This window comes from Ptychodera flava, chromosome 16, assembly GCF_041260155.1.
Source record: "Ptychodera flava strain L36383 chromosome 16, AS_Pfla_20210202, whole genome shotgun sequence".
In the NCBI taxonomy this organism is placed as follows: domain Eukaryota; kingdom Metazoa; phylum Hemichordata; class Enteropneusta; family Ptychoderidae; genus Ptychodera; species Ptychodera flava.
The window spans coordinates 15,310,759-15,322,894 of record NC_091943.1 but is presented as its reverse complement, the minus strand read 5'-3'; the positions used below and the strand labels follow the sequence as shown (position 1 = coordinate 15,322,894).

General features: G+C 40.4%; 1 long non-coding RNA gene across 1 annotated transcript; it reads left to right on the top strand.

Moving 5' to 3' along the window:
- The first annotated feature begins 4,017 nt into the window (after positions 1-4,017).
- On the top strand, positions 4,018-11,412 carry LOC139114894 (uncharacterized). Its single transcript, XR_011547990.1, has 3 exons — positions 4,018-4,173; positions 8,209-8,376; positions 11,044-11,412. It is a non-coding gene; the product is annotated as an uncharacterized lncRNA (long non-coding RNA).
- The last annotated feature ends 724 nt before the right edge of the window (positions 11,413-12,136 follow it).

The following is a 12,136-nucleotide window of genomic DNA, read 5'->3' as shown; positions in this document are numbered from 1 at the left end:
ACGATTAGTAGTTAACATATGAAAATTATTAGGGATATTGGATCTTTATATTTTCTAATTTCTCAAAAGTGTTCAGTGCCTCTAGCTGAATGTTGCGATATGAAAAATTACTCATAAAGTATGAAAAACAAGTGCATAACTTTAAAAAAAGCAGACGATCTTGCATTTGCAGATTAAACCGACATTACTTCACCATACAATTATCCCAAAGTCGTTCCAATCGTGTTAGTTGCAATTGACTATTCCCTGACCGGATAAGTTAGACCTTAACAATACTTCCCTTCAGGCTGTTGCCTCAGGGTCATCGGCTGCACGTGCGACCGTTAAGTTTCCGGAATATCCGGCTTCTGCTCTTTCTGTGGTTCCCACATTTTTCAAAAAGTCATTCGAAACCAATCCCGATGTAATATGAAATTTTCCGGGTCTGACCAAGTCGGATCTGTGGTGTACAGCAATAGATAAACGGAGTTTTATAGAAGTTAATATTTTATTTCTCCGTTGTTTGCGATGGAAATCCTTTTTAGTCGCAACTCGTTGAAACAAATTCCAAATATCATCCCCTCAACGGCCGGGGAGCGGACCGTGAGAGAGTACACACCGACCTTGATGACATTTCCTTTGTTTGCTTTTTAAACACAACCAATCAATGGCCCGTAATGAATACCATGTGATTCACAAATTTTCCCACAAGCCCATGGGGCAAAAACTTACCCTTTCAAAGGACAGCGTTCCATGTTCGGAAGATTTGAAAAAGACTGTTTTTATGTTTATTATTTCATGCATTCTTGTTTTATTTTTGTTGCACACTAACCCGGAGGGCCTCACGTGTGATATGAGTGCGCGGTTTTTGTTAGTGTAATTTTTGCATCAATCAAAAGCAGTTTTATTGAAATGATCGTAAATAGATTTACAATATCTGTCATCGATGTGCGTATATGGCATTTGGCATTTATATATTGACATAAAAATATGTCAATACTGTGAGCGTGAATAGAATTATGATGTTCAAACTGCACAATTATTGCAAAGTTGTTTCACTTATCGGTTTTCTCGGCAAAGAGAATGTTAATTGTTTTAATATTATCCAGGAAATGAAACGTAGAGCTGACATAAACTAATGTAGCCTAGATTCTATTCGTCCGCTTGCCTCCGTACCTCCGACCCACTCGGAGGTACGGAGGCAAGCGGACGAATAGAATCTAGGCTAAAACTAATGAGACACGGACTGAAGGCACAGAGCCGAAAAGGAAACGTACCATGGGCATTTTCAGTGTTCTGTGATCAAAGAAGTAAACCAGGGTTTGTCCTATTAACCTTCTATGGGCTGTTTTGTTTTATGAATCTTCTGATGCCGACAGCCCTTGGACAGGCGATTTTAAAGGGCCAATAGCTGCAACATTTGGCGTTTTCTTTTTCACTGTTTTTGTTTTTGAAGTCAACTACAGTTGCTTGTTGTACTCGCAAAAGCATGTTGAGAAAGACAATATTTAGCCAGTCAACTCTACCTGTACATGTGTAAACTGCATTGGTACTGTTGACATAAGTGGATTCTGGTCCGGACCAGAGTTCAAATGTAAACAATAACAGTGCATTTTACAGGACGTCGTGTACACGCTGTGTTGAAAAGCTCAGGATAGTTGGTGTTTCAACATGCTATTTGGACTAGAACAAAAAACTTGCAATAGACATATAAAAACAAAAATAACGGGGAAAAATAAAAAAGTTACACCTTCTCTCGCTCTTCGTTTCTGGTACTGTAGGAAGAGCGGGCCCCGTATTCAAGCTTTCAATGTCATTGGTAACGGTCATTATTCATGTCTTCCTTGATGTTTCCTCATCAGTGACTTCCGAGCGAGTTATCAATCATCAACTACATTTTCGTGTAATGTATCTTGAATCACGCTGAAAAGTCTGGCCCTGTCTTCACAGCTCATGAACACAAATCTTTACATGAAGCATATGGTTTTACTATAGGCGGAAATGACTTTCAGCCGGGAATTTCGTCTCTTGGCTTGCGTTTATTTGTTTTTTGACAAGAGTTATATGTTAAGGCTGGGTGCGTTTCAGGGAAGGGGTTTGAAACACTCAAAATGTTAGATTCTTCGCCGGTACACACAGCGGAGAGGCGGTTGAACCCGGGGGCTGAACCTATATTAACACTGCTCCAGCGAATTCATCCATGCACTGGCACCGTTCCGATGTTCCATCCTCCCGCGTGCAACACAGGAACAAGGACGATATCAGGGCAGTGCTTCAAATCTAAGAATATGTAAATTGTATCATACTGGAGACGAGAAAGACGAATATCGTTTCTTGTTGATTTGTCTTTATTTGCAGCAATCTCAGAACTGAATATCTACCACGTGATACATTTATTGAACCAAGTTATGATAATGTTTAAAGGTTAGTGAGCACAGTAGATTCAGATGCCCTATTTAACCTCTGTAAGTTTTTATATAAAGTAATTGAATTACAAAAATTCAGAATTTATTCATAGTATTTGCTATTTATTTTTCTATTCACTGTTTAACACGTCACTTGTCTTTCTGTGTATATTTATATTTTCTAAATTTACAGTTTTCTGCGTGATTAAGCAATCTGTTGTGTGTATGTACATATGGGCCGGTGGCCTTTAAACGCGATAAATTTGTTATTACACAGCTTGTGTCAGCTTATTTTGCAAATTTTCAATATCTTGATTTCGTGAAAAATAGAAAATTATAATTTTTATTCCTCATGGAGTTCAAGCCAAGACCGGCGGCCATCTTGAATGTCAAATTTAGGTAAGTTTTGGGTGATAAACTTATCGGATCCATGAATGTGAACGGTGTCCCCTAATTTTTATTTGCGACTTTGAAAGACCTTTGTAAAATATCTCTTTGCGTAAAATGTGAGAGAAAGTTTGAAACCTTCACTTGCAAGAAGCATAATCAAATGCCTTAAAAACAACGTGCGACCGTCCAAACTGCCTGTCTAATGGTTCATCGTTTTTCAGCACGAAGCCACTTTGAACAGAAATTCCACTTCTGCCTTGCGATGTGCATAGCGACTTTGTCATTTTAAGTAACTGATTATGATAAAGGGATTATACATGTTGTAAAACAGTGCTATCACTGCGTCGGGATCTTTACAGCAGAATTACCGTACCAGGCTTGAACAAATGATCAAATGAGACAAGCTCAACATATAAATATACTTAATTTATTTCTAACTTGTACCTGTGTTACTTTTCCAACTTTGCGCGAAATAGACCGTGGCCAATTCTTTCCACAAGGCCCCTACATTTTGAGCTGATTCCCATCAAAAGGTGTAGTATTCGTTGCGAAAGAGAAAACAGTGCGCAACGTGGTTCTCTCGATTGATTTACGATTCGGTTGCAAAGGTTTGACGTGCACCCCCTCCCTCCTGCATGAGATAACCATCAGGGGTCAGAGATCACCCCTTTATTCCGGTGGGGGAAATCTATTAATCCCGAACAATTTCCGGTGATTTACTCGTCCCGGCCAGTCTTTGAAGGGCTGCTGTAACCCCGTACGATGTGTTTCTTGTCAGGCGATGTCCACATTTGCAGTCGAAAAGAATTACCAGATTTTCTGTCTGCGACGCGTGAACAGATTAGCAACAGCTTTTCCCATTCCGGCTTCGATGACGCGGAAGGCGGCAGAACATTGAGATGTGTCAGAGAAGTTGTACATTGTCCACGACTGTAGCAGGCGGATGGTGATGGTGACTGGCTGCCCGTGACTGTCAGCCTTCTCACGGCGATCCCGTATACAGATAATAATTTTTAAGTAGAATCGAAGGGTCCTCGAAAGCCAACTGTTACAGCCTTCAAAATAATTTGAAGTTATACATATATATATATATATATATATATATATATATATATATATATGTGTGTGTGTGTGTGTGTGTGTGTGTGTGTGTGTGTGTGTGTGTGTGTATATACGTCATTCCATCCATTATTCTTCGTTTTGTCTATTTTCATTTCTATCCGTCTTTTCCCACCATCCTCTCGTTTTCTCACCAGTAGCCATAGGAACTGTGTCACTCTGACCTGGAAGCGGTCGTTGAAACAAGTCGCAATTGAGGCTGGGTGGTGGGGAATCAAGGCCAATTTTGCTTTGTGAGATTGACTACCGTCTGGGCGAGAATAGAGCAACGCTGTTTAAGGTATGTGGTTTTAATATCCTAATTACCGTCATTAGGCGCAGTTAAGAGGGTTTTATGCTGTGTCCAGAACAGCCAGGGCTTGTACCCTTGAAACGTATCAAAGTCGGCTTGCCTTTCATCCCTCAATGTGAACTTATAAAGAGTACCCCCCCCATCCCCACCCGATTTTGACGAAACAAGGGCAGGGGTTAAGGTTCGAATTGTTGAAGAAGAACGGAGCTCTGTTTTGCCATGACCCGTCAGTTTTCACGGGTCGATTTCTATGGCTCCGTCGGGGAATGGCAAAATACCTTGTTTTTTGCCCGTAGGGCCGATGTTAAGCGATGCGCAAAATCAAGCAGTGCCTTCAGCCAAGAATCCAGCCACTTTTAAAGTTTCGAATACGGTGTAAGACGCGAATTGCGGTCTCAGGTTTTGAGTATTTTTGTCGTGATTAACACGAGCGGCGACTACCTGATTGCGAAGTTGAATTTGAGGGCCGTCGTCACTTTTTAGCCCGGAGGGCGCGAGTGTTGTTGAGAAGACCGGGCAAATAACCTCAAGTCTAACTCTCTTCAAAAGCAGTCATCAAGAAAAGTGTGGCACATGTTCGGGGACAATTCTATCCATTGTTCTCGGTGAGCGAGGGTTTTCTAACAGGGATCCAGGTTTCCCCTCTGGTTGTAAACTGAGAACTTCAATTACGGTTTTTTCAGTGTTTATCGAGCTTGACTAGGTTTTGATGTCAGGGGCGTTGGGTTCTTCGATTCGCGACGAATCGAAGGGCTGCAATAAACTCATCATCCCATATACACGTATAAAAGATTTCTCTATCTATCTGACATGCCTCGTTTTTATCAGCTCGGGTAAGAAATCATCCAGCAACTCCCTTTTCGAAAGAGTGTTGGCCCAAATTACAGTGTGTGATAACGTAAAAAAAGAAAAGATTACGGTCTAAAAAGAATATGATTTGTTTCTCATCCTGGATGGCAGATTAGCCGCGACAGCTTTCGGAATTCATATCCCATTCGCTTGGAAGAAAATAATCCAAAAAAGATTTTATACGCAGGGCAGAAAACGTAGAATTTGATATCAGTACGATGAACATTTACACAGTTAACGGGTAACTGTTCTAAACAGTGAGGCTATCGCCATCATTTGATTGCGTGTCAGTATTAATTTTTTACAACTTCATTGTGAACATGCATGTTTTGGTGTATTCGCGCCGGTAATATAGATCCAGTGAGCTCAAAAAAAAAGACCAAAGACACTAAAATAAGACACTGCGGTGCCGCATCATCTTGATTGAGATCTAAGATGAGAAACAGAGCTCTTATATTCTTGCACACTCGATAGCGGGTCGAATGGCACAGACTCGACACATTTTGGAATTTCCGACTACATCCTCGCGATTTCCAGCTCTGCACGAAAATTTCCATACTTTTGTCGCGCTGGACTGGACCGAGCGACACCGACACGAGTCTTTCAAATGCCCGGCGCCATCCACTTGAAATCGTGCGGGAGACGGACAATATCGCCTTCGTTTGGTTACAGAACGTCTTTCGCCAGAGTGACCAGCGAGGTCAAACGACGTGAGTGGGAAAAAGGAGCGGCGCGACACTGCATGCAACGCGTGGGGCGAGCGTGGACATTCGCGATGGTTTCTTTATAATGGTGAATATCTATGCGTGCCTGCGCAGCAGCTGTATCGGAAAACTCGGGGTTGAAAAATTAAAACCACGCGCTCTGACGATCCCCGTATGGTCACAGCTGAGTCTTTCAACCGTGAGAAATTGCCAACAACCATCGTGGAAAAAAATCAGAAGGGGATGAATATTGTCTCTAACAGGAGTGTTTTCTCGATGCGCGAACAGAAGTGAGAAAACACGGGTCGTTACTTAAAGTACATGCAACATGATATACAGATCAGAGATATAAGTGACACTATGGGACAAGGAGATTAAATGCGCCCCAGAGATGGAGAGATACACTCATGAAAACCCAATAATTCAGATAAATTCACATTAATGAGTTGCCTGTATTATAGAATAATACACGTGAATTTACATGAATCCACATGAATACAGGCTTGCTGAATACAAAAAATGGATTCTTGACTGTATTCATCTTCAGCTAAAATACTGGCAATAATCCATGTTAATATAGTAAGTATTATAGGGTTTTTATGCAGTGTATATATATATATATATATAATATATATATATATATATATATATATATTATATATATATATATAATATATATATATATACGAATAGGAAAAGATGTCACTAACATATACAGGGGACGTGCTTTAACAGCGGGAAGGTGTGCGAATGACACAGAGACAACCGATTTCGTGCCACGATGGGAGATGGCCTGAAATACAATTGATAGGTAGACAAGGACACCGACAGACAATTAAATATAAGAGATGGATAAGCAGGTAAAAAGGCAGATACTAATAGGAGGACATACATACATACATACATACATACATACATACATACATACATACATACATACATACATACATACATACAGACAGACAGACAGACAGACAGACAGACAGACAGACAGACAGACACACACACACACAGACACACAGACACACAGACACAGACAGGTATACAGACAGACAGACAGATTTAAAGACACCACACACACACACACACACACACATACACGAAGACAGGGGCAGATAGATAAACAAATGGATAGAAAGAGGTATAAGACATACATAGATAGCTAGGTATATAAATAAGTAGATAGAAGGATTGATATGTGTGGGTGTCTGTACAATAAGAGTATGATTTTTGCTCTGAGTGAAAGTACGCTGTACCATAGGTCAGTGAGGTGCAGGTAAGACCATGCATGTTGTTACCAATCGATACTAACATCTCAGTAGGTGTGTGATAGGAATGCCTTTGAAGAAATCGGTGTGGAAAAAGTTCCGTCATCGAAATCCCGAGCCAAGTATGGCCATCATTACCATAGCAACACGAGCGTTAAGTGCTTTCAGATTAAGCTCACTGGAGAACGCCATACATAACCATTGGCTCAGTAATGACCTTTTAATTGGTACAGTTCGCGGTTATCGTCATTCTCATCGCATTTACCGTGTGTATAATTCTTCGACATCCCCCCTCCCTCTTCTTGTTCAATGTAGCCGACCGCCTCTGGCCAAATTCCGATTCAGGCGACTTCAAAGGGAGAGCTTCAAAGAGGGAGGCAAGCGTTTTTCCGAGTGTAAGGAAAATACGCGGCAGATAATGGCCTGAACAATAAGGATTAAGTTGAGCAGTGGAGCCCGGACAATGGGGAACGGTCCTTTGCTGCGGGTTCGATATTACCCCCACCTTATAAGGACCTCCCCAGCTGCAGTAGCCCTGTCTTCGCCCGAAGCGAGGTCAGCCCTGTGCCCGTTTGTGATACCTTGGGAAAGTAGCGAGACCGGCGGTTACATCCACCTTCCATACGCGACCCCGTGTCCCTTTTTGTACTCATTCGCGACGAACTTCAGTCTACAGGAATACAGCATCCTAAAGCCTCAAAATATTACCAATTGTGAATTAATAAAAATACGATCCCTGACCCTTGAACGCTATCAGATCTTGAACTTGCAAAACAGATAAAAGCTTTAGAAATTTGTACAGAAAAAGTTTTGTTGGAAAAGCTTCCAGCCCTGGAACTTTTGTGACCTGTGCACCCCCTTTTCATATACGTTGGTGCAGTGTCGCCGTCGAAAACGCCGGGTTTGATTCACGATAACTGAGATTGGGGGGGGGGGGGAAGAATGGCGCAGTATGTATTTGTGTGTCACATCGGTCTTTGCTGTATGTTGTATCCTTTATTTGAATTTCTCCCTTTATTCCTTTGGAGGTTTGTATTTTTATTTCGCCCCGTGGACTTCACTTTGTGGCCAAGAAAGCAACGGGGGTAGATGGGTGACATTGATTGAGGGACTGCGAAAAGGCCTTGGCTAATGACTTTTCATACAGGGGAGAGCGTCAGTTTTAAACGGTTTGATCGATTGAATTTTTTTTTGTCTTTTAGGGTTCCTATGATGTGCCACGTCCATCACACTGAGAAACGCCAATTGTCCATCAAAGACTTGCCCGGGAACATTAGGCAACGCAACACTAATTCAGATGTCAATTGCCGCGGTGCAAAAAAAGCCTTTTTGACAATTCCCGGAAACCATTGACTCCAGCTGACAAAAAAGTAGGTCATAGGCGGCGTACAATGTTCTGATAGCACATAGCTGTATTAAAATGAAAGTACACTTTAACCTACCTCACCCCTACCGCCTTAAACAAGTCCACAATCATCATTGATAACGATATGGGTTTGGGCCAAACCATGGTGATGGAAGGGTTAAAAAGTAATTTTTGTTTTCACATGTACTCTGATGGTCTTATTGCTGTACTATATATAGCTTTGATCCGCAGTGCGCATCCGTATATCGTCTTGTGACATACTGCTATTGTATGGCATGTACGCGAAGACTAGAACGCCGTTGCTCTATGTATGTCACATTTCTAGTGGATTTGATGAGTTAACTTCGTCTCATCTTTTTGAGAAATAAATTTTAAAAAATAAATTGAAATTGACCAGTGGTGATTGACCGAGCAATAATCAAAGGCATCGAAAATTGGGGCGGTGGTTAAAAACTTCATTTAGAAACAGTTTTTGCTTTCTCTCACCCCAAAGAGGAAAAACAGTAATAGTATGTGGAAAATAGTTTTGGGTCGAGGATCGAGTAATCGGACACACATATTAATTCTTTTTTCTTAAGGGGAAGGGACCATCTAAACTGCGCCTCTGTGATTTCGTTGTTTACAAACAATGTAATGTACTTCATGCGGGATATCTAGATGCATAACGCCTAAATAGCGACAACGTTTAAATTTTGTAATAATGTAATATAATATACTATAATATAATATAATATCATATAATATAATATAATAATAATTTGTTTATTTCTATAGTGTCTAAATCCACATAAAACAGTGATCAGAGACGCTTAAATACAGTTTTAAAAAGTGAACTTCATAAAGGCAATTTTAAAAAGTCCACAAAATTGAAATTTCAGATATCAAACAAATCAGAAACAATCACATCCTAATTTGAAAATGCAAGTCTAAAAAGGTGTTTTAGGGTAAATGCATAAAACTACAAAAAGTTTGATACAAACGGATGTTCAGCGGAAGAGCGTTACATAATTTAGGAGCAACAACACTAAAAGCTCTGTTACCATATTTCTTTGTTCTCACTATAGCTGAACACAAGTTGAAATGCTCGGCCGAACGTAGATTACGCCTTTGGACTGGATTCGTCGGAACTGCGCTCAAAGGTCGTATGGAACATATACGACCAATGTAAAAACTGTATCCAAGGTACGATGGTGATTGATGAAAGTTAAAACATGTCTGTCATAATCTACATCGTATAATTTAAATGTTGCGGCTATGATGATGAGGTGCATCTAGATATCATGCACGAAATACATTGTTTGTAAACAAGAAACTCGCACAGGCGCAGTTCCGACGACCATTTCCCTTTAACGTTTCTGAGCTATTTCGGGGCAGAACCATGGAAACATCTAAAAGTTACTATCAAGATCTGTAATGTAATCCTTTGATAGACTGGCAAACAGTGCAATTCCTTTAAAAGTTGGGTAGTTTGAGCATGACGATTTGAAAGGGTAACTATCCTTGCAGCAATATTTTGTATGTGTTGGATACGGACTAATTGATTTTACACTCTACATTATGACAGATTTTTTTACTTTGAAAATTTGCCAACGAACATTGGATACCGTGCTCATATTGTTAGTATTGGTCGCGTATGACCTTTGAGCGCAATTCCGATGGTCCCATTCCCTTTCATCTGGACGGACCGTGGTGTGAACGATATATGTACTTTAGAATTTTATGGTATTAAGTATGCGGGGCCTAGAATTTTATGGTATTAAATATGCGGGGCCCGGTTTACGCTCAGGAGACTGCGCTTTCCACGACCCACGAGATCTCACGAGGTTATGAACTTTGCTGTAGTCTGTCTCCAGCGATATTATACACACTGATCTTCCACACACAGTGGGAATGTGGTATTACGGTGGAGTTTCTGGGCAGCAAGGTTTCTGTACTGTTCAAATGACAATGTGACTGTTGTGAAGTCCACAATACTACGTACAGCACATATTTCCCACTCTGACCAGGTTCTGCAAATACTGCAGCGATACCATGACATCGTGAAGTCTCGTACGTTCTCAACACGGAGAACAGTCTATCCTGTGCATTCAGGGGTGATAAACCTATCTGTTCAGACAAAATTCAACGGGAAGACGTTTTCAGGACAGTGCCTTCATTTCAAACATCATTTTCGAAACACAAAACCATCTGAATGAGTATTATTCTACCGGTTGCCCGCCTGGAGTATTTTTAAATCCATCAACCTTGTTGACTTTCCGCAGAGTAAAACGTTCGTTAATACATGCCACCCTGGATGATATTCCCGATATGGAATTAACGATTATGCAAGACTTAGTAATACAACCTCGATATGACGTATTGGCCACATCACGGAGAGATTTTAATATGATAATGTATGTGATAATTGTAATAACAATGCATAATGCAAGAGATTATGTGATAATTTTCCTCACAATCATCTTAACTATTCTTCATTTACATATTCGTCTGACTTGTAATCTAACAGGAAATGAAGAAGCTCCGTTATTATGATACACAATACCAATCAAAAGACAACGAAATTAACCCATTATGTAATAATTAAACTAATCACCTGTCGACTTGCCGACATTCTGTTCGATCGATTTAAAGGCCGCTACAAACGACACTAATCTTTTTTTATTTATTTTAGGTTTGTTTGCTCAATATGGTGTAAGTCATGAGGCTACCTCACAAAACTGCTCGAGTTTCCAGTGGCTGAGAGTTAACGAATGACAGCTGTGACACAACTCGTGACAAAAAGCCCGTGTGATTTCTCTGACATATTGATGACGAGCAATTTTATCAACTCAATTCATTTAAGCACAAATATGGCAATCGGAAAGATAAGAGATCATAAAATCTCAGTTCCGTTGATGTACATTTTGTCGACTGTTTGCATTCCCATCGCAAATAGGTCATGATCCCGCCATAAAGAGTTGGGTTTGTTCAAAAGTTTACAAATACAAAACCAAGGCAGTTTATTTCATTTTTTGTGTCATACATGTGTGTACAAACGGTGACATAACCATACCCTGAGAAATAAACCACATACATATTCTGTCTCCCTTGTGACGTCTGTGAAATTTTATAATTTTTTTTTGAATCGAATGAACGATCTCTGTTCGTCGTTCGGTACCGCGGTGACACAGCTGCCGACGTTGGGCACGTACACAAAGACGATTTGCACTTCGAGATTATTTTGCAATTCAAGTGGTCTGATTTAATTATGGGAATTCCGTTCCGCATATACCCGTATCGCATTGAAATTTCCATTCAATTATATTAATTCTCACCCATACGTTCAAAGCTCCGCTGAATCTTTTCATCGTCCTAGGTCAGCCCATGATTTGGGAAATAACCATTTGGGAAAACCATATAGTTTGTTCAACGGCGAACTCAACACCTTCGGGGAAGTTCGGAGTATGTCGAACAAATCACTTAAAAGGTTTACCCATGAACGAATAAAATTGGATTGTGTTCCAATGTTGCCCTGGCCTTTTGGTGCGAAGAAAGTATTCAATCTTCACAGCATTTCCGGTGACGATAGTTACTAACGTGAACAAAATATTGATATAAGTATTTACTGATAAAGTTCTTCTGACAAAGAGATTCCACACGACAGTCGGAATTTTTCAAAACGTGTGAACGACGACCTATCCAGATTCTTTCGCAATTAAAGAAAAAGTGAATTTGTTTCATCAAATGCGATTCTTAAGAAACCGCCTTGTTTTCTTAGAAAACCG